Here is a 20,716-nt window from a genome sequence, read left to right as displayed (position 1 = left end):
CTCATAAACTGAGCTCAGTAAAGGTGAACAACAGGGTGAATGAAGCCAGTTGTTTCATGCTGTTACTGTGCAATAGCAACACGAGTGGTATTCTTCACTACCAAGATGCTGTAGTCACATAATTGAGCATCGTGGTATATGAATTTTGGTGTTAGTGTGATACCAGGTACATAGGCTGTATGTCCCAATAACTGGGGGCTGATATCAAACAACCTGCCCCTTCAGCTGTTCGCAGCAGGCAAAGTACTGGCTGTACTCAATCAGCCCATGCTTACAACACTCAGAGCATAGTGTCCAACAAGTGTCCAACATCAGATGTGATTTTGTGATTGGAAAACACTTGCTCAACAATCCTGATTGTGCTAAGAATTACACTAACCACCAGTTTAATATTATCAATCAGGCTCACTTATGCATGCTAGAAGCTGTGTATATTCGCACACAGGGTCATGTCCTTTGCAAACAAATAGAACATGTGCGTGCATTGTACCTTTTCATTATACTAAAGCTTGGGGCACAGTCATTTCCTGGTTCATTCCCCATGGCAGTGCCTTGACTTGCCTGCTTTGAATGTAAACAAAAGCTTGCTGCATTCTCCAGAGCAATACTCTACCAATCGGAATCCGTTTGCCAACCAATCAGCGCTCTCTTCTCATGCAGTATAAATTGTTGTTCCCTTTGAGATTTGGTATCCTTGCGTCTGCCCTGGTGAGCACAAGGCGAGGAGGAGCTTTGACAACACGTCTCTTTTTTCAGCTGAATATCTTGGCTGATAATCTTATTGAGGGAGATTGCGGGATGTCTTCCCCAAGCTGAACGATGGTGCAGTGGTGCAACCAGAGGAGCTTGTCTGAGGTTCGGGTGAGCCCGTCGTTAGAGAGCCCAGGGTACAGAGATGTGGAGTGCCATATGTGACCTTGGGGTGACTGCTACTTACAGTTGGGTCTCTGAACTAAGAAGAGTTCCATTCCCAGCACTGACATTTCTCATCATCATGAACAATCTATTTAAAGACCAAGATAATACTCCCTTTGATCTAATGGTTTCCTTGGTTTCTGAGTAGCTGTACCGTCTGAATATCTATACCTTCCCATCTAGTTTAATTCCAAACTCAAGTTCCACCTTGAACCAATCCAGTATAGTCAAAGAAAAGGCACATTTTCTCAAGCTTGTTGGGATTGCTGGTGTCAAAGATATTCTGGTAAGTCCAACATCTGTAAGAAACCACAGCCTATTTGCGTGAGTTGTATTTATACTCAGCTACACAGATGGAGGGCTGACTCTTTCGTGCATTTTGTCTCTCTGTATCTCCCCTGTAGTCACCTGGACTAAGCTGCATTGTAACGGATTCATTTTAAGATTAAGGCATCAGAAAGTATTTTGCTAGACTGCCCATTGTCAAGACGTTGGTTATATATAGATTAGCCCAGCTCCAAAAATAGATGAGTTATAATCAACTTACATCCAAAAGGATCCTGGTATTAAAATGGAACACGAGATTCATTTGTAATGAAGACAGCGAACAAGATGAGCTGACTTAGCTCATTTCACAAATGATTAACTGTACCTCAGATTCCCCCAGCCACTCTCATTTTTCAAGGTGGCAGCCATGCATTAACTGAAGATGCTTGCATAGGAACCAACTTCCGTGCGACTTCATCAATCAGATTTTATTAGTGCACAGTATACATTTTATACCCTCTTGAAAATGTTTCAAACTGCAGTTATTTTATTCCACAAAATGTAGGGTAAGTTTGTTTTTGTGTTGGATGTCAGTGTGATGGCGATGAATATGTCATACATCTTGGATATTCATTGTTAGCATTGAGAAATCCCAGCTGAATGGCACCACATCCAGGTACAGAGTGAGCGGCAACTAATCTATTCCAACAATGTGCAAAAGCCCATAAGAAATGTATTCCCTGCTGCACAAATGTCATATCTCACATTAACTACTCCCTATGACCACCCTTGGTCAAGCTGCCAATTTTGCTTTAAGCCTGTATAGATGCAGTTGTGTGCCCTGATGGCAGGTGGGCTGAGACTGGAAAACTCATTTCAAATAGGGCGCTGGAAGACAGAGCAGACCACTATTCCATCCATGTGGATAGGGTGTAAATCACGGTAGCACAGTGGGTAGCACTGTTGCTTCACAGCTCCAGGGTCCTAGGTTCAATTCCTGGCTTGGGTCACAGTCTGGGCGGAGCCTGCACGTTCTCCCCGTGTCTGTGCAGATTTCCTCCGGAGGCTCCGGTTTCCTTCCACAATCCAAAGATGTGCTGTTAGGTCATTTGGGCATTCTGAATTCTCCCTCTGTGTACCCGATCAGGTGCTGGAATGTGGCAACTAGGGTCTTTTCACAGTAACTTCATTGCAATGTTAATGTAAGCCTACTTATGACAATAATAAAGATTATTATTATTATCTCAGTGCTGTATTTATTTTCAAAGAGCAGGACATGTGTGGAAACAGCTAATAATTATTGGGATAGATGCTTTCATACAAAAGATTACCCTAGTGGGGTATGTTGCAGAGAGGAAGAGGTAAATTCATGCCATTAACCTCATAGAATTATAGAATTTATCGCGCAGAAGGCGGCCATTCGGCCCATTCGAGTCTGCACCGGCCCTTGGAAAGAGCACCTTACCTAAGCCCACACCTCCACCCTATCCCCGTAACCCAGTAACCCCAGCTAACCTTTTGTTTGGGAATTAAGGACAATTTAGCATTGCCAATCCACCTAACCTGCACATCTTTGGACTGTGGGAGGAAACCGGAGCACCCGGAGGAAACCCACGCAGACACGGGGAGAATGTGCAAACTCCGCTCAGGCAGTGACCCAAGCCGGGAATCGAACCTGGGACCCTGGAGCTGTGAAGCAACTGTGCTGACCATTGGGCTGCCATACTGCCCTCATGAGCATGTCAGCTGATCCTCAACACACGTTTCAAGAAATTGTTGCATTTGCAGCTGAATGAAGAATTAAAATTACTGCAGACAGTTGGGGCTAGTACGCCTAGCCTTTTAATGAGGAGATTTATGTTCTTGCAACATCATTCTAACTCTCCAGACCAGAAGGTGAACAATTGGAGCAGGGAGCCTCATTCCTGCTGGTTGTGAATTTTTCTTAGAAGTTTAACCTTTTAATTTTGATCTTTTCTTAATTTCCTTTCTTATCTATTATTTCTTCTCTCTCTCTCTATTCCAATAAGACAGAGTCTAACCACCTGCCTTGAGATTCCATGCATTACCTTGGCTGAATCCTCCACCATCAACACCCGAGAAGCCAACACTGACAAGGAAGTCAACTTGACAAGTCATATAAACTCCACGGTGACTGGAGCAACAACAGGGCAGTGAGAGGCTCTCATTCTAACCTCAAATCTACTTCACTCCATTAATCAGAATACTCTTCAGTTTCCTGGATTCTTGATTAGCAATTCATCCACTTAAACATCCGCCACCTGTGGCTGCAGTATGCACTGTCTGAAGGATGCGCTGCAGCAAATCACAAAAGCCTCTTCAACAGCACCTCCCAAAACCATAGCTTTCAACACCTAAAGGGACAAAGGCAGCAGCTGTGTGGGAACCTCAAAGATCCCCTATAAGTCACATATCATCCTGACGCAAATGCCATTTCTTCATTGTCTCTGGGTGAAAATCCTGGAACTCCCAACTGGACAACATTATGAGCACATCTTCACCACATGCACCACACGATACCGCAAAGGATATGGGCCCTGACACCGTTCTGCAACAACTGAAGACTTGTGCTCCAGAACTTGTCTTCACCTTCCAGCCAAACTGTTCCAGGAGAGCTACAACACTGGCAACTACCTGAAAATGTGGAAAGTTGCCCAGGTATGTCCTGTGCAAATAAATCAGGATAATCCAACCTGGCCAATTACCACCCCATAACTCTACTCTCGATCATCAGCAAAGTGATGGACAGTCTTATCGACAGTGCTATCGAGCAACACTTGCACAGTAATAACCTGCTTGTTGATGCTCAGCTTGGGTTCCGCCAGGGTCGCTCAGCATCTGACCTCACCGCAGCCTTGGTTTAAATATAGCCAGAAGAACTAAGTGCAAGAAGCGAGGTGAGAGTGACTGGGCGGGATTCTCCGCCGGCGGGATGCTCTGTTTTGCCGGCGCCCGGAGGTTTCCCGACGGCGTGGGGCTGCCCCACAATAGGAAACCCCATTGATGGGCCGGGGTAACGGAGCATCCTGCCGGCGTGGTGAGGCAGAAATGTGGCACGGCGGAGCATCCCGCCCACTGTCCTTGACATCAAGGCAGCATTTGATTGAGTGAGGCATCAAAGAGCCCTCGCAAAACTGGAGGCAATGTGAATAAGGGAAAATCTCTCCACTGATTGGAGTCATACCTGCCACAAAGGAAGTTGGTTGTGGTTATTGGAGGTCTACATCTCAGTTCCAGGATATCACAGCTGGAGTTCCTCAGGGTAACATCCTAGGTACCATCTTCAGTTGTTTCATTAAGGACCTTCCCTCCATCATAAGGTCAGATGTTGGGTCCTTCACTGATGATTGCACAATGTTCAGTGCCATTCATGATTCCTCAGTGTTAGGATACCGGACCAGACCCCAATTTATGTTCGGACATAAGATGAGAAACCCCAACAATTTGCCATTTGTAAAACAGTGAGGAATGGATACTTCACCCAGGAGTGATTCCACTGACAAATTGGGATCTTTTAGGTTAAAACAAACATTATTTTAAGACATCATTAACCACAGTATGATCACAGAAATAGCTCTACAATTCAAAGTTGCATAGTTCTGAAAACAAAAGGAAAAATTTTAATTTATTCCCTACATATTCACTATAAATATTCCAACCAAGCAAACGCAAATACAGTTCAAATGCCACTTATAAATAAAGTTAACAAAACAGGTTTACTCTGTGTAGAGACTTTTGGTGAGAGACCTTCCAAGAGCAGATCCAGTACTCAGACCCTTCTGTTCAACCTAACAACAGTTCACGAAACTTAAAACTACAGACAGACCTGGGTCGCGATTCTCTGGTGTGGCACCAGAGTGCCGGCACCGGTGCCAAAACAGGAGTACTTTACTTGGGCGCCAGCTCCGGTTCCGAGACCCAATTCTTGGGTCCTTGGGGGGCCAGCATGGCGCTGTAGCGGCCCATGCTGCTCCAGCTTCCGGTCCCAGCGTCGACCCATGTGCAGATGGGCCGGCGCCAACTAGTGCATGTGCACTGGCCGTCATCCCCACGCCGGCCCCAACGCCAAATGGCGCAGGGATCCAGGAGCCGGCGCGGAAGAAAAGTGGTCTGCAGCCAGAGAGGACGACCCGCCGATCGGTGGGCCCTGGTCGTGGGCCAGGTCACTACTGAGGCCCTCCCCGGGGTTGGAACCCCCCCCCCCCTCCCACAGGCCGCCCCCCAGACCCTTCAATCCTGAGATCCCGCCGGCCCAGAGCATGTTAGAACGGCGCCGGCGGGACTCAGACTTTTTTGGACGGCCGTTCGGCCCATCCAGGCTGGAGAATCGCAGCGCCGCTAGAGGATCGCCACTACGGCCGTTTACACCGATTCTCCGTGCGGCCCAGCGCCAAGCGTGTCCGCCCATTTTTTCACGGGTGGGAGTATGGTGTCCCGACGTCAGGGCGGTGTTGCGCGATTCGCGCGGCCCCCCGCCGATTCTCTGGCCCGGCGGGGGGGGTCGGAGAATCGTAGACCAGGTTCCTCACATTAGTTACATCATCTGTATCCCACTAAGCTGTCCCACGACCTGCTCAGCTAGGATGAAACAGAATCCCTCAAATGATCTAAACCCCAGGAACTATCCAAAATATAAACACTATTCCATTTGCCCGTTATCTGTAACCAAGTGGTTGGAATGAATGATTACCTCATTCTTACAACACCTTAATCACAGCTTCAGCAGACACGCAGTCTGGGTACCTTAACCAAGGTTCATTAATACTATTACTGCAACAGATTTATACCCTAACCCAGGCTTTTACTGCAACAGATATAAAATACAAAATATATACCAATTTCTTACATTAATCAAATCAGATACAGAAGCAATTGATGCCAATGAGCAGCAATATTTGGACGACATTCAGACTTGGTTGATAAGTGGCAAATAACATTTATTACTGGCAGGCTGGGAATTCCTGAATTCCCAAAGCCTGTCCACCACCTTCAAGGCATATCAGGAGTGTGATGGAACACTCTCCACTTGCCTGGATGAGACCAGCTCCAACAACACCCACGAAGCTGGACACCATCTAGAAAAAAAGCAGCCCGCTTGACTGATACCCCATCCATCACCTTCAATATTCACTCCCTGCACCACTGATGTACAGTGGCCACAGTGTGCACCATATGCAAGATTCTTGGCTAGCCAATCAGGCCCAATTCCTGTGAAGGAAGAAGAAAAGGACTACAGTGGTTTTGGAGAAAGGCCTGCAACCATCTGGTCAAGGTAATAGGGATGGGCAATAAATGTCAGTTTTACTAGCAATGCCACAGGTTATATCAGCAATAAGCAATCTAGGCTCATCTTGCCGCCCGCCGCCCGGCGTCGGGGCTGGCCGAAAGGCCTTCGGCAGTTCGCGCATGCGCCGGTGCGTCAGTGGCCGCTGATGTCACCACTGGCGCATGCGCGGTAGGGGGGTTCTCTTCCGCCCCTGCCAAGGTGGAGGCCTTGGTGGCGGCGTAAGAAAAAGAGTTCCCACACGGCACTGGCCTGCCCGCCGATCGGTGGGCACCGATCGCGGGCCAGGCCACCGTGGGGGGCACCCCCCGGGGTCCGATCGCCCCGCGCCACCCCCAGGACCCCGGGGGCCCGCTTGCGTCACCAATCCCGCCGCCACCAGAGGTGGTTGAAACCACGTTGGCGGGATTGGCCTGTTAGCGGCGGGACTTCGGGACATCGCGGGCCAGAGAATCGCCGCGGGCGGCACGCCGATCGGCGCGGGGGGCACGTCGATCAGCAGGGCGCGATTCCCGCTCCCGCCGATTCCCAGGTGGCGGAGAATTAAAGCCACGGCGGGGGCAGGATTTACGCCGGCCCCGGGCGATTCTCCGACCCTGCGGGGGGTCAGAGAATTCCGCCCCTCATTACCATTACAGTGGAAGTAAGTAAATAAGCAATAAGACTGAATGGTTTTCTATTTTGTTAAATTTCATGGTGGAAACATATTTCAGTTCAGAGTTCAGCCTGTTCAATTGGCAAACCCTGAACAGCCATTTGATTCTCTTATTGTTATCGACTAGTTGCTTTCAGTTTGAAGATTAGATGCTCACCAGTGATGTTAATTAATGCTGCTCATCAAACACTGTTCCCTGGCAATCATTTCAAACTGTGTTAGAATCACTCATACAACCCAAAAAGAAAATGCTGCAGGATAATGAGCGTGGCTACAAACTGCTCACGTTTTCACAGCTTCTTAGTAATAACATTTTAAAATTCAGCTGGCATGGTGTCGGGTCTGAAGGATGGCTTCACTAACTGCCACAGAACTCACCAAGCCTCCTTGGGCAGCACCTTGCAAACCCACGACTGCTACCATCTGGAAGGCAAGGGCAGCAGACACATGGGAGCACCACCGGCTGGAAGTTCCCCTCCAAGTCACTCACCATCCTGACTTGGAAATAGGTCGCCGTTCTTTCGCTGTCGGACCTTCCTCCCTGACAGCACTGTGGGTGTACCTACACCACATGGACTGCAGCAGTTCAGGGAGGTGGCTCACCACCCCCTTCTCAAGGGCAATTAGGGATGGGCAAGTGTTGGCCTAGCCAGTAAAGCTCACATCCCATAAATTAATTAAAAGAAATGTAGAAACGAAAACGTGGGCATCATTATGCCATTCTGCTTTGGATACACAGTCAACTCTGCTGCAGCACATATGGCCAGTAACCAAAGTCATAAATGGATGTGGGCTGCCTGTTTGGTGAAAGCGTAGGTGAACTGTTGAACTTTCATGTTGTGGAATCAGGAGGATGCCTTGATACCGCCGCCAGCGGGAAACCGGAAGATCGGAAAGAGATTGCGCTTGGCGCCGATCCCCTTTTTCACTCGACACTGGATTCTCCGCCGCATTGGGACCTCCGCTATCAGCGGCAGAGAATCCAGACAAAGAATGCCAAATTTCAAATGATCACAAAAATTCACACTACAGGAGAAAAGGTTGCTGATTGGTTGGCAAGTCGACTCTGATTGGTTAGGTATTGCCATGGAGACAGCAACAGGGAAGGATAGGCTGTCCAGACTCCTGGGCAATTCCAAAAGTCTCAAGGCTTAAACTTAATCTTTTTGTTTTCAAAGGGCTGGATTCTCCGCTGTTGGGATTCTCCGCTACGCTGGCAGTGAACCCACGTCCGGGGATTTCCCAACTGGCCGATTGGTGGGATGGCAAATCCCGGTGCTGCCGTCTCTGAGCATGAATGTATGTCGTTTCTTGCAGGTTTAAATGAGCCAGGTTACGACCTCAATTGATTTTCTTAATTTGGGTGTTAGTGTAGCTATTAGAACACTCAGGATTGTTCAGCAACTGCTGCCCATTTGTGGAGTCACATCTGTCAGTTGATGTTTTTATATTTAGCACATTTTTCCAAATATACCATGATAATGCAAACATTTATAATTCATTTATCAAAATAAGAAAGTAAGACTTGCCTGGACTTTCCCCTTCGAGGCAGGGTGAGTTGGACCATTTCCCGATGTCACAATCCTGCCGCCTGCCTGCCCATGCTATCTTCATTATGGAGTGGTGGCATGGGGGAGAGAGGGGGGGGGGGGCGCTGTCTCCTGAAGTAGCCCAAGACATAAACTATGGTTGAAAGGCTGGCCTCTGTTCACTGGAACATGAATCCAGTTCAGTGGATGTGTGTGACAGCCCCTAAAACTCATCCCCTTACCCCCGTATTCACCCCTTATCTCTCTACCTGTAATGTCGCCCATATACCTCCCAATCCATACTTCCATTATACCCATATTCCCATATTTCTCCATGGCACCATATGCATCCATGCACTTCTATATCCCTCCACACTCCCTCATCCTCTGTGGCCCCCATGTCCCCACCTCACCCCATCCTACTTTCCCATTGGGAATTCTTTGAGATGCTCATAAAACTGTCAAAATAAACAGTTGCTGATGTAATGTAGAAAACATGTCAGCTCTTCAGCACACAGCAAGCTCCCACACAATGTGACAATGACAATGTAATCTGTTTTCGTGATTTTGGTTTAGGGATACATATTGACCACAACACAGGTGATAGCTCCCCATCTCTTCTTAAAAATCACACCACGGGATCATTCTCACCCCACCTGAAAGGGCCTCAGTTAATTGTCCCAACCAAAAGGCAGTCTGTCAATGCGATACTTCCTCAGTCCTGCACTGGAGTTCAGCCTTTGAATTTTGTGCTCAGGTTCTGAATTCCCAACCTTCTGACTCAGAGACAAGGGTGACTATCAACTGAGCCATATCGACTCTCCCTGCTGGATGTAAGCCTATCTCATGTTTCTACAACCACCCAGGTTTCGAATGGTTGCCAAACATGGCTGAGGGGCCGCCTATCTTTTCACACCAGACTGTTACTTCTTATTATCACTCTCCTAAACCATGGCACTGTTGCAAACAATCCTCTGATGTATGCACAAATAACATTCCCTGCTGTGAGGGAAGCCTGTGTGTCAAAAGCTTTTATCAGCAGTATTGAGTAGAGCTTTGGAAACCACGACAGGAAAAGATAGGCATTTTCAGAACATGATTTAATCTGATCCTTCACTTATTTTAGATTTGTCTCCATTAAGAATAAAAGCAATGTGAAAAAAAACATATCGAAAGTGAACAGATTTGAATTTAGGTTGGCTTGACGGTATCACCCCTTAACTGTGCCCCAGCCTAACTGCAGCAGGGAGGTACGTTCCCTGAGCAGTGTTTTGTAATGGATACAGGCATTAGGGATTTGTGTGTGCCTCCACCCTCACTCCCCACCCACCCCCACACAACATTTGTCCATCACGTTAAACCGACAGGATAAGAGTTACAGAGCCAATACAGATATGCATAAATCTATAGCCCTTATAAATCTTTATAAGGGGGCAGCACGGTAGCATTGTGTGATAGCACAATCGCTTAACAGCTCCAGGGTCCCAGGTTCGATTCCGGCCTGGGTCACTGTCTGTGCGGAGCCTGCACATCCTCCCCGTGTGTGCGTGGGTTTCCTCCGGGTACTCCGGTTTCCTCCCACAGTCCAAAGATGTGCAGGTTAGGTGGATTGGCCAGGATAAATTGCCCTTAGTGTCCAAAATTGCCCTTAGTGTTGGGTGGGGTTACTGGGTTATGGGGATAGGGTGGAGGTGTTAACCTTGGTAGAGTGCTCTTTCCAGGAGCCGGTGCAGACTCGATGGGCCGAATGGCCTCCTTCTGCACTGTAAATTCTATGATTAATCTATGATTTAGGGTAATACAGAACTAAAGATTCAAACATGGCTCAGTTGGCATCACTCCTGCTTCTTAGTCAAGAGGCTGTGGGTGGCAGCACACAAATCAAAACTAATGCTTCAGTGCAGTAGTCAGAGAGTACTGCACTGTCAGAGGTACTGCCTATTAACATAGTAGAAGAGTATAGTAGTGCAGAAGGAGGCCATTCAGCCCATCAGGTCTGCACTGACCGACTTAAGCCCTCATTTCCACCCTATCCCCGTAACCCAATAATCCCTCCTAACCTTTTTGGACACTAAGGACAATTTATCATGGCCAATCCACCTAACCGGCACGTCTTTGGACTGTGGGAGGAAACCGGAGCACTCGGAGGAAACCCACGCAGACACGGGGAGACCGTGCAGACTCCGCAGAGACAGTGACCCAGCAGGGAATCGAACCTGGGACCCTGACGCAGTGAAGCCACAGTGCTATCCACTTGAGCTACCGTGCTGCCCCTATTGAATGAGATATTAAATGGAGGGCCTACTACCCTCTCAGGTTGTGGAGATGCCGGTGTTGGACTGGGGTGAGCACAGTAAGAAGTCTTACAACACCAGGTTAAAGTCCTCAGTGCTCCGAAAGCTAGTGTTTGAAACAAACCTGTTGGACTTTAACCTGCTGATGTAAGACTTCTTACTCTACTACCCTCTCAGGTGGCATTAAAGGATCCCGTGGCACTACCTCTTAGGGGAATCACCCCCATTTCCCTGGCGGCCATTTATCCCTCCAATCAGCATTACATGGTCATTATCAGATTGCTGTTTGTGGGATCTTGCTGTGTGCACTTAAAAATGTACTTCATTGGTCATAAAGAGCAGCTGCCAAAACTTCAGAAAATACTCAAAAGGTCAGTAAATTGAAAACAAAGATAAATCATTTTTGCCCAATTAAGATAAACCTGAACAAAGTTCCACAATGCAATGGGAGCTGAACATTCCATATTAATAATCTTATCTCCCATTCTATGCTTAGCATATCCTGTGGCAAGTCACCCTTAAGAAAGCATGCCGGTTTTCAATTTTCAGAATGAAACACATGAAATCATGGAATACAATTCCCAAAATACAGATTCAAAAATTCCCCGTCTAATAAAAATTGCAAATTACTCATTCAATCAGCATAAATAGTTCTGTGAAGGAGCAGTCTTTTTGTGTATTTTTGGCAAGGTGATGGGTTTTCGTAGTTTAGGAAGGAATTTTTACATTCATACATCACTTTAAGGATGGGGGATTTCGGGGATGGTATAGAGCGGGCATTAGACAGCTGAAGGACCTGTTTATCGACGGAAGGTTTGCGAGCCTGGGGGAGTTGGAAGAGAAATTTGGGCTCCCGCCGGGAAACATGTTTAGATATCTGCAGGTAAAGGCATTTGCTAGACGGCAGGTGGAGGGATTCCCTGCGCTCCCCGCGAAGGGGGTGAGTGACAGGGTGCTCTCGGGGGTCTGGGTCGGGGAGGGGAAGATATCCGATATCTACAAGCTTATGCAGGAGAAGGAAGAGGCGTCAGTAGAGGAGCTGAAAACGAAGTGGGAGGGGGAACTGGGGGAACAGATCGAAGACGGGACATGGGCTGATGCCCTGGAGAGGGTAAATTCTTCCTCCTCGTGTGCACGGCTTAGCCTCATCCAATTCAAGGTGCTGCATAGGGCCCACATGACTGGGACGAGGATGAATAGGTTCTTTGGGGGTGAAGATAGGTGTGCCAGGTGCTCGGGGAGTCCAGCGAACCATGCCCATATGTTCTGGGCATGCCCGGCATTGGAGGAGTTCTGGAAGGGGGTGGCGAGGACGGTGTCAAGGGTGGTGGGATCCAGGGTCAAGCCAGGATGGGGACTCGCGATCTTTGGGGTTGGGGTAGAGCCGGGAGTGCAGGAGGCGAAAGAGGCCGGTGTGCTGGCCTTTGCGTCCCTAGTAGCCCGGCGAAGGATTTTGCTACAGTGGAAGGACGCGAGGCCCCCAAGCGTGGAGACCTGGATCAATGACATGGCGGGCTTTATTAAGCTTGAGAAGGTTAAATTCGCCCTGAGAGGATCGGTGCAAGGGTTCTTTAAACGGTGGCAACCTTTCCTCGACTTCCTGGCTCAACGATAGGGTACTGGGACAGTAGCAGCAGCAACCCGGGGGGGGGGGGGGGGGGGCGTTGATTATGTTAGCTTATTTTATTTAAATTTGATTTATCTAATTTTAATTTATGGTTAAGTTCTCTTGTTTGGGGGGGGGGGTGGGGGAATGTGATACATGTGATGTTACGGTATGGGGGGGAATTGTGGGTGTTATGGGGCTGTTAGTTGCATATTACTGCTTTTTGCTATACTTTTGTTATATTTTCTGCAAAAAATTCCAATAAAAAAATTTAAAAAAAAAAAAAAAATACATCACTTTAACAGATCTCTTGGGGCATCTTTAAGCCCTTCACATATAATGAATCATCTTGAAGTGTAATCAATCACGCTCAGTATACGTGTCAGCCACTTTGCATACGGCAATGAGGTAAGTGAGTGATTGCTTGGGGAAGAATACTGTCCGGGCCACAAGGTTGCGAAATCCGCCTAGTGCGATAGCGAGCAACAGGCCATCGCGAATCGCAGTTTTATACACCGCACCATTTTCTTCTTCGCTGAAGGGTGTTGATATGCGGTTGCACATTTTGGGCTACTGCCCAAGATGATTTTCACCCAGAAACCTCCTACCCTTCTTTGAGTGCTCCTGTTCAATCTCCAATGGGTACCTGATTAGACTTCTTGGGCCTATCTTATCGGATCAGTGTCCTGACAGTGCAGCAGCTCCTCTGGATGGCGCTGAAATGTCCACCAAATTCTAAACTGGGGTCTTGGACACCACAGCCTATTAATTGAGGTCCGAGTGTGCTACCAGTTGAGTTGAACTCACTCAAGTGGTAGTTTTTTCCCCCCATTTACAATATATTTATACCTGGCAAAAAGAATGTTTTAAAGAAAATAACAAAGAACACAAGTTTCTCAATGATATTTCTCCACGTTTGCACACTGCCGTGTCCTGGAGATTGATCTTCAATTTCAGGCCAATTCTGTTGGCAACCCTGAGCATCATTTGCATTTGTTTGGCTTCCAATCTCTTCCTTCCCATTATCTCACTCTTTTGCAACTGATTGAACTCAAGCTTCTTTCAGACAACATGCCCTCAATGTTCACATTGTCTTCTAATCTTCTCAATTCAGTAGCTGATTCATCCTCGTATCCTCTAGGTTCTGTTGCGCTGATTTTAAAATGGTTGGGCAATTTCCGACACGAAGCTGTGAAGAGTTCTCCCTGTTGGTAGGCCAACAGGGAGAAAGAAGTCATGCTAGAAATAAACTTTTGTCCTTTAATTATTAAATGAAAATGAATGGAGCTTATCAGCAAAATAAAATTCAAGGCAGTGGTTTAATTAAACATTGGACCAAGATTTATTCTCACGAAGGGACAGGAATATCATATTGAAAGAGCTGCATATTAAAGAATTAATAAGTGATTTAAAATATACGAATACAAAATATGAATGCAAAATAAGCCGATGAATCTAAGATCCACTGTGTCACTAGAAATGATTAGAATTGGTGGAACAGGTAAGCGTCTTGTGTTTAATTTACACTGAGTGGAATGGGAGATAAGATTATTAATATGGAATCTTCAGCTCCCATTGCATTGTGGAAATTTGTTCAGGTTTGGACAAAAATGATTTATCTTTGTTTTCAATTTACTGACCTTTCGAGTATTTTCTGAAGTTTTGGCAGCTGCTGTTAGCTCTCAATTATCTATCACCTTGAATGTTCCGGTTCATTCCATTAACACCGTATGGTTATTTCCCTTGTTACACATCTCTTGAACTCTAATCTTGAGCAGTTTTGTGAATCATCTGTCATTGCTTTGGGTGCCTCGAAAGCCTTTAACAGAAGTTGACACTGCCGATTTCTAATCACTTCATTCTTCCACCAAAGCTATCAGTTTCCTCTCATATTGCTCTGTCTGGGCGGTAGCTGATACTTTACCTTCAGATTATTCTCCCGTCAATTTAGAGACATCTAAAGGGGGGCACGGTGGCGCAGTGGTTAGCACTGCTGCCTACAGTGCTGAGCACCTGGGTTAGAATCCTGGCCCTGGGTCACTGTCCGTGTAGAGTTTGCACGTTCTCCCCGTGTCTGCGTGGGTTTCACCCCCACAACCTAAAGATGTGCAGGACAGGGGGATTGGCCACACTAAATTGCCCCTTAATTGGAAAAAATAATTGGGTACTCTAAATTTATAAAAAAAAATTTAGAGGCATCTCGAGATTTACTATTTGGGAGTGAATATGTTCCTGGAGAATTAATCGCATGACTTGCCCCCACGCTCCAGCCATAGTCGACCAATGCGATGTACCATCCTTGCGATGTACCACCTTCCAATGCAATTGGAAAGCAAAAAGACTCATTGGATGATAGTTGGCTGTCAGGCAAACAACCTTTTCCCCCTCATTTTCAATAACTTCATTTCTGATAAAGTGAAACATTCAAAGAAAATGACAAAAGGAAAACAACCTTTTTAATGTCCCGACGATATTTATCCAGGTTTGCACACTAGCAGTGACCTGGAGATTCAGTTTTGAGAGGGTCGTGATGAATGTAAGAAATTGGTATATCTGATGTATAATAGGTATTTGATGAAGTAAAGTTTTTAAAAGCCTGGGTTAGGGTGTGTTTGTATCTGTTGCTGTAACATTTTTTAAAAGTCCTGGTTTGAAAGACAGCCAGACTTTGTGGCTGTAAAACGTGTAATTTTTATTTATTTTTTAAAATTTAGATTACCCAATTATTTTTTCCAATTAAGGGGCAATTTAGCATGGCCAATCCACCTACTCAGCACATTTTTTTTTGGGTTGTGGGGGCAGAACCCACGCAGACACGGGGAGAACATGCAAACTCCACACGGACAGTGACCCAGAGCCGGGATCGAACCTGGGACCTCAGCGCCGTGAGGCAGCTGTGCTAACCACCAGGCCACCGTGCTGCCCGTAAAACGTGTAATTAAGATGTTGGAAAAGTCATATAATCTTTCTTTCCAACCTGTATATGTTTACAAAGAGAGACCTAATTGGATTTTGTTACGAGTTTTGGGAATTCCCTGAGGAATAGATAATTAAAGACAGTAATTTAAGCAATTGGGTCATGGGATTTGAGTGGAATGATGTAATTAATGGGAGGAGCCAGGGCTGTAGCAGGCAAAGTTTAGTTTTAGCTGTGAGCTGAACAGTAGCTTCTGCAGAAGGCTGTCAGAGATTCAGCATTAACCTGACAGAATCTCTCTCTTCAAGCAGTCTCTTAAAATATCTCTTTATTCAAAAATTGGCGAGCAGTCCTGTGTTTTCTAACTCTATTTATAAGTGTCTTTTGACCTGTGACAAGTTTTGTTTGAGTGGAGATAAAGATGGTATCGGTTAGAAGTTAAAGTGTTTCTTTTTATTGGCAGTAGCTTGTTTGAGGGGATCTGACTAGATTCACACAGATGAAGCTCAAGAGTTATGTCTCACACTTCATGCTACTGAGGCCAGGATAGTTTGCCACCTACCACGGTCCCTGCCAGCATAACTGTCACCCCAAGTTATAACTGGTGCTCCATTTCACCTCCTCCATAGTTAAAGCTACATCCGAGAAAATATTTCCTCTTTCGTGCCAAACATTCTGTTCCCCTCAACAACTCTAGGCCTTTATGAAGTCCACATCCAAATGTGGTTCTGTTCCCCTTTTGCCTTGCACCATCATCCCTTTCATCATTTAATCTCCCTCGTCTTCCATCCTGATGTGATAGGCAGGGTGGGTCGATATGGACTGCACTTGATGCAGTGTAGCGAGAGACAGACCTCTAACACTGGATAAGATGCAACATGATTTTATTTAACGTCTTAACTAATATACATGTTCAACTGTGGGTTGACACTATACTGACTTGACTGGAGACCTATGTACTAGCCTGACCAGACTTACTAGCTACCGCATGGTGTTTGCACTGACTAGCTCGGGGACTCTGATTATCTCAGTGGCTGGGTTCAGAGAGAGCGGGAAACCTAGTGCCCTCTGGCTTTATAGTGGTAGTGTCCTGTCTGGTGATTGGCTGCTGTGTTCTGTGTGCTTACTGGTCATCCTGTGTGCCAATCACTGCCTGTCTACAATCCATTATATACATAGATGTATATTATGACACATCCCTGCGCAGACCACTCCTTTCATTCTATCCTCTTTTCCCCCCTTTCCCTGCCTCTGTCTTTGCCTCAAACCTGACGAACTGTTAACTTTTTCCAGTTCAGATGAAAGGCCATTGGCCTGAAATGCTACCTCTGTTTCTTTCTCCATTGATGCTCCCAGACTGACTGAGTATTTCAAGCATTTTCTGCTTTTATTTCAGATTTCCAGCATCGTCGGTAATTTGTTTTTGTTGAGGAATTCCAGGCATGAACTGGAATATTTTGGACCTGGAGTAGGCATAAAAAGGTCTGAATAGGATCCCTGCAATAAACATTCCAAAATACGCACTTTGTACAAGTGTCTTAACAAGTCAACTACATCACACGTTAGATGCTGAGCACATCCTTCTTTCTAAATTTTCAAAGGGTGGCTCATGTTTATCCAGACAGCCCAATTCTGTGTATCCCTAGGACATGCCCGTTAGAGATGATGAATTCTGCAGGTCTCTCAGTTCAGCATTTCCAGTAACATTTTAAAAAACTTTAATGGAATTGACAACCAGAGGGGATCTTCACAAACGCATTCACAATGCTGTTACAAATAGTGACTCCAAGCTGTCGGATTCTCCGTCGGGAGGGATCCTCCGCTTCACCAGCAGGGCACCACACCCGTGGATTTCCCGACGGCGTGGGGTGGCCACAACGGAGAATCCCGCTGCCGGCTGGGGGGTGCTGCACTGCGCCGGAAAACTGGGCTGGCGAGATGGAGAATCCCACCCAAGAAATTTCTACTATTCAGGGAGGGAAAGTGGTGGCGTAGTGGTACTGTCACTGGACCAGTGACTCAGGGTAATGCCCTGGAGACCTGGCTTCAAATCCCACCATGGCAGATGGTGAAATTTGAGTTGAAACCATTGTTGTAAAAACCCACCTGATTCACGAATGTCCTTTTGGGAAGGAAAGCTACCATCCTTCCCTGGTCTTGTCTACATGTGAATCCAGAGATGCACAGCAATTTGGAAGGTCTAATGCAGGTAGGGAATATACAGTGAATGGTAGAACTCTCAAAAGTATTGAAAGTCAGAGAGATCTAGGTGTACAGGTCCACAGGTCACTGAAAGGGGTGACACAGGTGGAGAAGGTAGTGGAGAAGGTAGTCAAGAAGGCATATGGCATGCTTGCCTTCATTGGCTGGGGCATTGAGTATAAGAATTGGCAAGTCATGTTGCAGCTGTATAGAACCTTAGTTAAGCCACACTTGGAGTATAGTGTTCTGGTCACCACACTACCAGAAGGATGTGGAGGCTTTAGAGAGGGTGCAGAAGAGATTTACAAGGATGTTGCTTGGTATGGAGGGCATTAGCTATGAGCAGCGGTTGAATAAACTCGTTTTGTTCTCACTGGAACGACGGAGGTTGAGGGGCGACCTGATAAAGGTCTACAAAATTATGGGGGGCATAAACAGAGTTGATAGTCAGAGGCTTTTCCCCAGGGTAGAGGGGTCAATTGCTAGGGGGCATAGGTTTAAGGTGCGAGGGGCAAGGTTTAGAGTAGATGTACGAGGCAAGTTTTATACATAGAGGGTAGTGGATGCCTGGAACTCGCTGCCAGAGGAGGTGATGGAAGCAGGGACGATAGTGACATTTAAGGGGCATCTCGACAAATACATTAATAGGATGGGAATGAAGTGATACGGACCCAGGAAGTGTAAAAGATTGTAGTTTAGTCAGGCAGCATGGTCGGCACGGGCTTGGAGGGCCGAAGGGCCTGTTCCTGTGCTGTACTTCTCTTTGTTCTTTGTTCTTAAGTGCCCTAGCAAGGGATTCTGCATGGACAGTCAATGCTGGCCCAGTTGCAATTCCTACCTCCAACAAGTAAAGAAAAATGATCATTATATTTGATTTACTTGTAGGTTTGTGCACTGGACTCAATATACTAGAAATAAAAGTAAATTTTTCTCATTCCTTCCACAGTTAAAGTTCCCTTTATTCACTGCGATATGGGATTCAGTTTTAGGAGAGAGATGCACACTCTCCCTCTGCTCCATTTAAACTGGATGTACTGGTTTCAATATTTACATACGGTCTCCAGACCAGAAATTGCACTCAAGCCAGATCTCTATTGACACTATCATGTCTGCTCTCAACTATACTGCCAACGTAACTGTTTGCCACATTTAGCATAGCCAATAGAGAGAGGGCATTGTATGTGATATGACACTGAGATCCAACATGGAGATGGCATTTGTCAGGTGGATGTTGTGGGATATTTAAGAAACTCAGTCTGGGATCTTTTTAGACGCATTAACTCTCCAGTGATTTTGTTTTCACTTATTCATAGCACATGGGCATCGCTGGCTGCCCATTTATTGCCCATTGAACTGAGTAGCTTGCTAAGAGTGGAATTTAACAGTCAACCACATTGCAGTGAGGATGGGAGGTTTCCTTCCCTTACAGACATTAGTGGGCTTTTATGAAAGACATAAATGCAACTCAAATTTCACCATCTACCAAAGATCAAAGAACAATACAGCCTTCGGCCCTCCAAGCCTGTAACGGTCATGATAACACACTTGGCTAAATTCCTCAGCACTTCCTAGTGAAAGAACCATGGTGGGTTTTGAACCCAAATCCCCAGAGCATCACCCTGGCTCTCTGGATTACTAGCCCAATTTCAATAGTGCTACAGAACCGTCCCCCCCCTTACGGCTATCTTGCTGGGAGTGCTGAATTGCAGATTACCCTGTCGTGTAAAGATATCCCGAGGGAAGTCAGTCAGGTCTCACACCACAGCTGCCAGGTTTTAGTGTCTAGTAATTGGCCAGATATACAATCACCACAGAGAGTTTTGCAAATAATTAAAATGAATATTACAGTACAGAAAAAGGCCATTTGACACGATTGATCTGTGCCGGTGTTTACGATTCACATGAGCCGTCCCTACAACTCTCTTTATCTAACCCCATCGGCAAAACCTTTTATTCCTTTCTCCCTCATCTGTTTACCAGGATTAGCTCAAGTGCATCAGCATGGGACTAACTTCATAGAGTTAGCGCTGAGTCACTTGCATCTCATTTCCAGCTCCATTGATTTTATTGGCACAGGGAAGGGGTTGGAAAAATCAAACCAAGCCAGATATTAACGTATGGTCTGGGCTTTCAGGCTGTAATGACGACAGTGACCTATTAAAACGAATTAATTTCAGTTGTAACCAGCCTAGGCTCTTATATAAATTTATATCCTTAATCTTGCAATTGGGCCTTTTGACATCTGAGAATAACATGATTTATTATGCTGTTTGTAGTCAACAGAGATAAATAACAGGGTAAGCAAAACAGAAGACGGTGTTGAATGATGGTTCATATAGTCTTTAATACCATTTGATTGCCTATGGCAGGCAAGGTCCTCCAAAGTGGCCCCTGGAGAGAGTTTTCAAAATGGCGGGAATGGAAGATTCTGAAAGAAACTACTCCCCCAAGACCGTTCCTCTCCCACATTGGTTGCTAACAGGCTCGCTCACTCACTGTCCAGACACATCTTCATCTCCCCTGTGGCTCGTCTCCTCATCACCTCCCTGGTTCCCATTCACCATAGACACAGTGACATGTGACATAGACATAGACATCCTTATCATTTGCCCTGGCACGCCTCCTGCTTATACTCTCTCCATCTGTCTTCATACAGGACAAACTGGCACATAACAAGAGGGAGAGATCCCAGACGGGTGGAGGGATACCAGAACGCAAGGTCCTCAGGGACTTTGAGGAGAGAGCAATTCAGTGGGCCGGTGAGGACATAGACCATTCCTCTGCTGATGGTGAGCTTGGTGGTGCTCAACCAGCATTGCAGCATCCATCAGACTATGATGTTGCGAGCCCTTTCTGCAGTTTCTCAGGCCCCTGCCATGCAACAATGACTTCCCTTTTCTCACCTGGGGAGCAGCCAAAGTGGGGGGGAGGGGGGGGTCAACAATCCAAATCCCTGACTCCAGCCCCAACAGAGGCACAGAAAAATCAGGACAATTCACAGAGCCTATGCTGCTCGTTATACTCTC

Source organism: Scyliorhinus canicula, chromosome 19 (assembly GCF_902713615.1).
Source record: "Scyliorhinus canicula chromosome 19, sScyCan1.1, whole genome shotgun sequence".
Lineage (NCBI taxonomy): Eukaryota > Metazoa > Chordata > Chondrichthyes > Carcharhiniformes > Scyliorhinidae > Scyliorhinus > Scyliorhinus canicula.
This window is presented reverse-complemented; position numbering follows the sequence as displayed.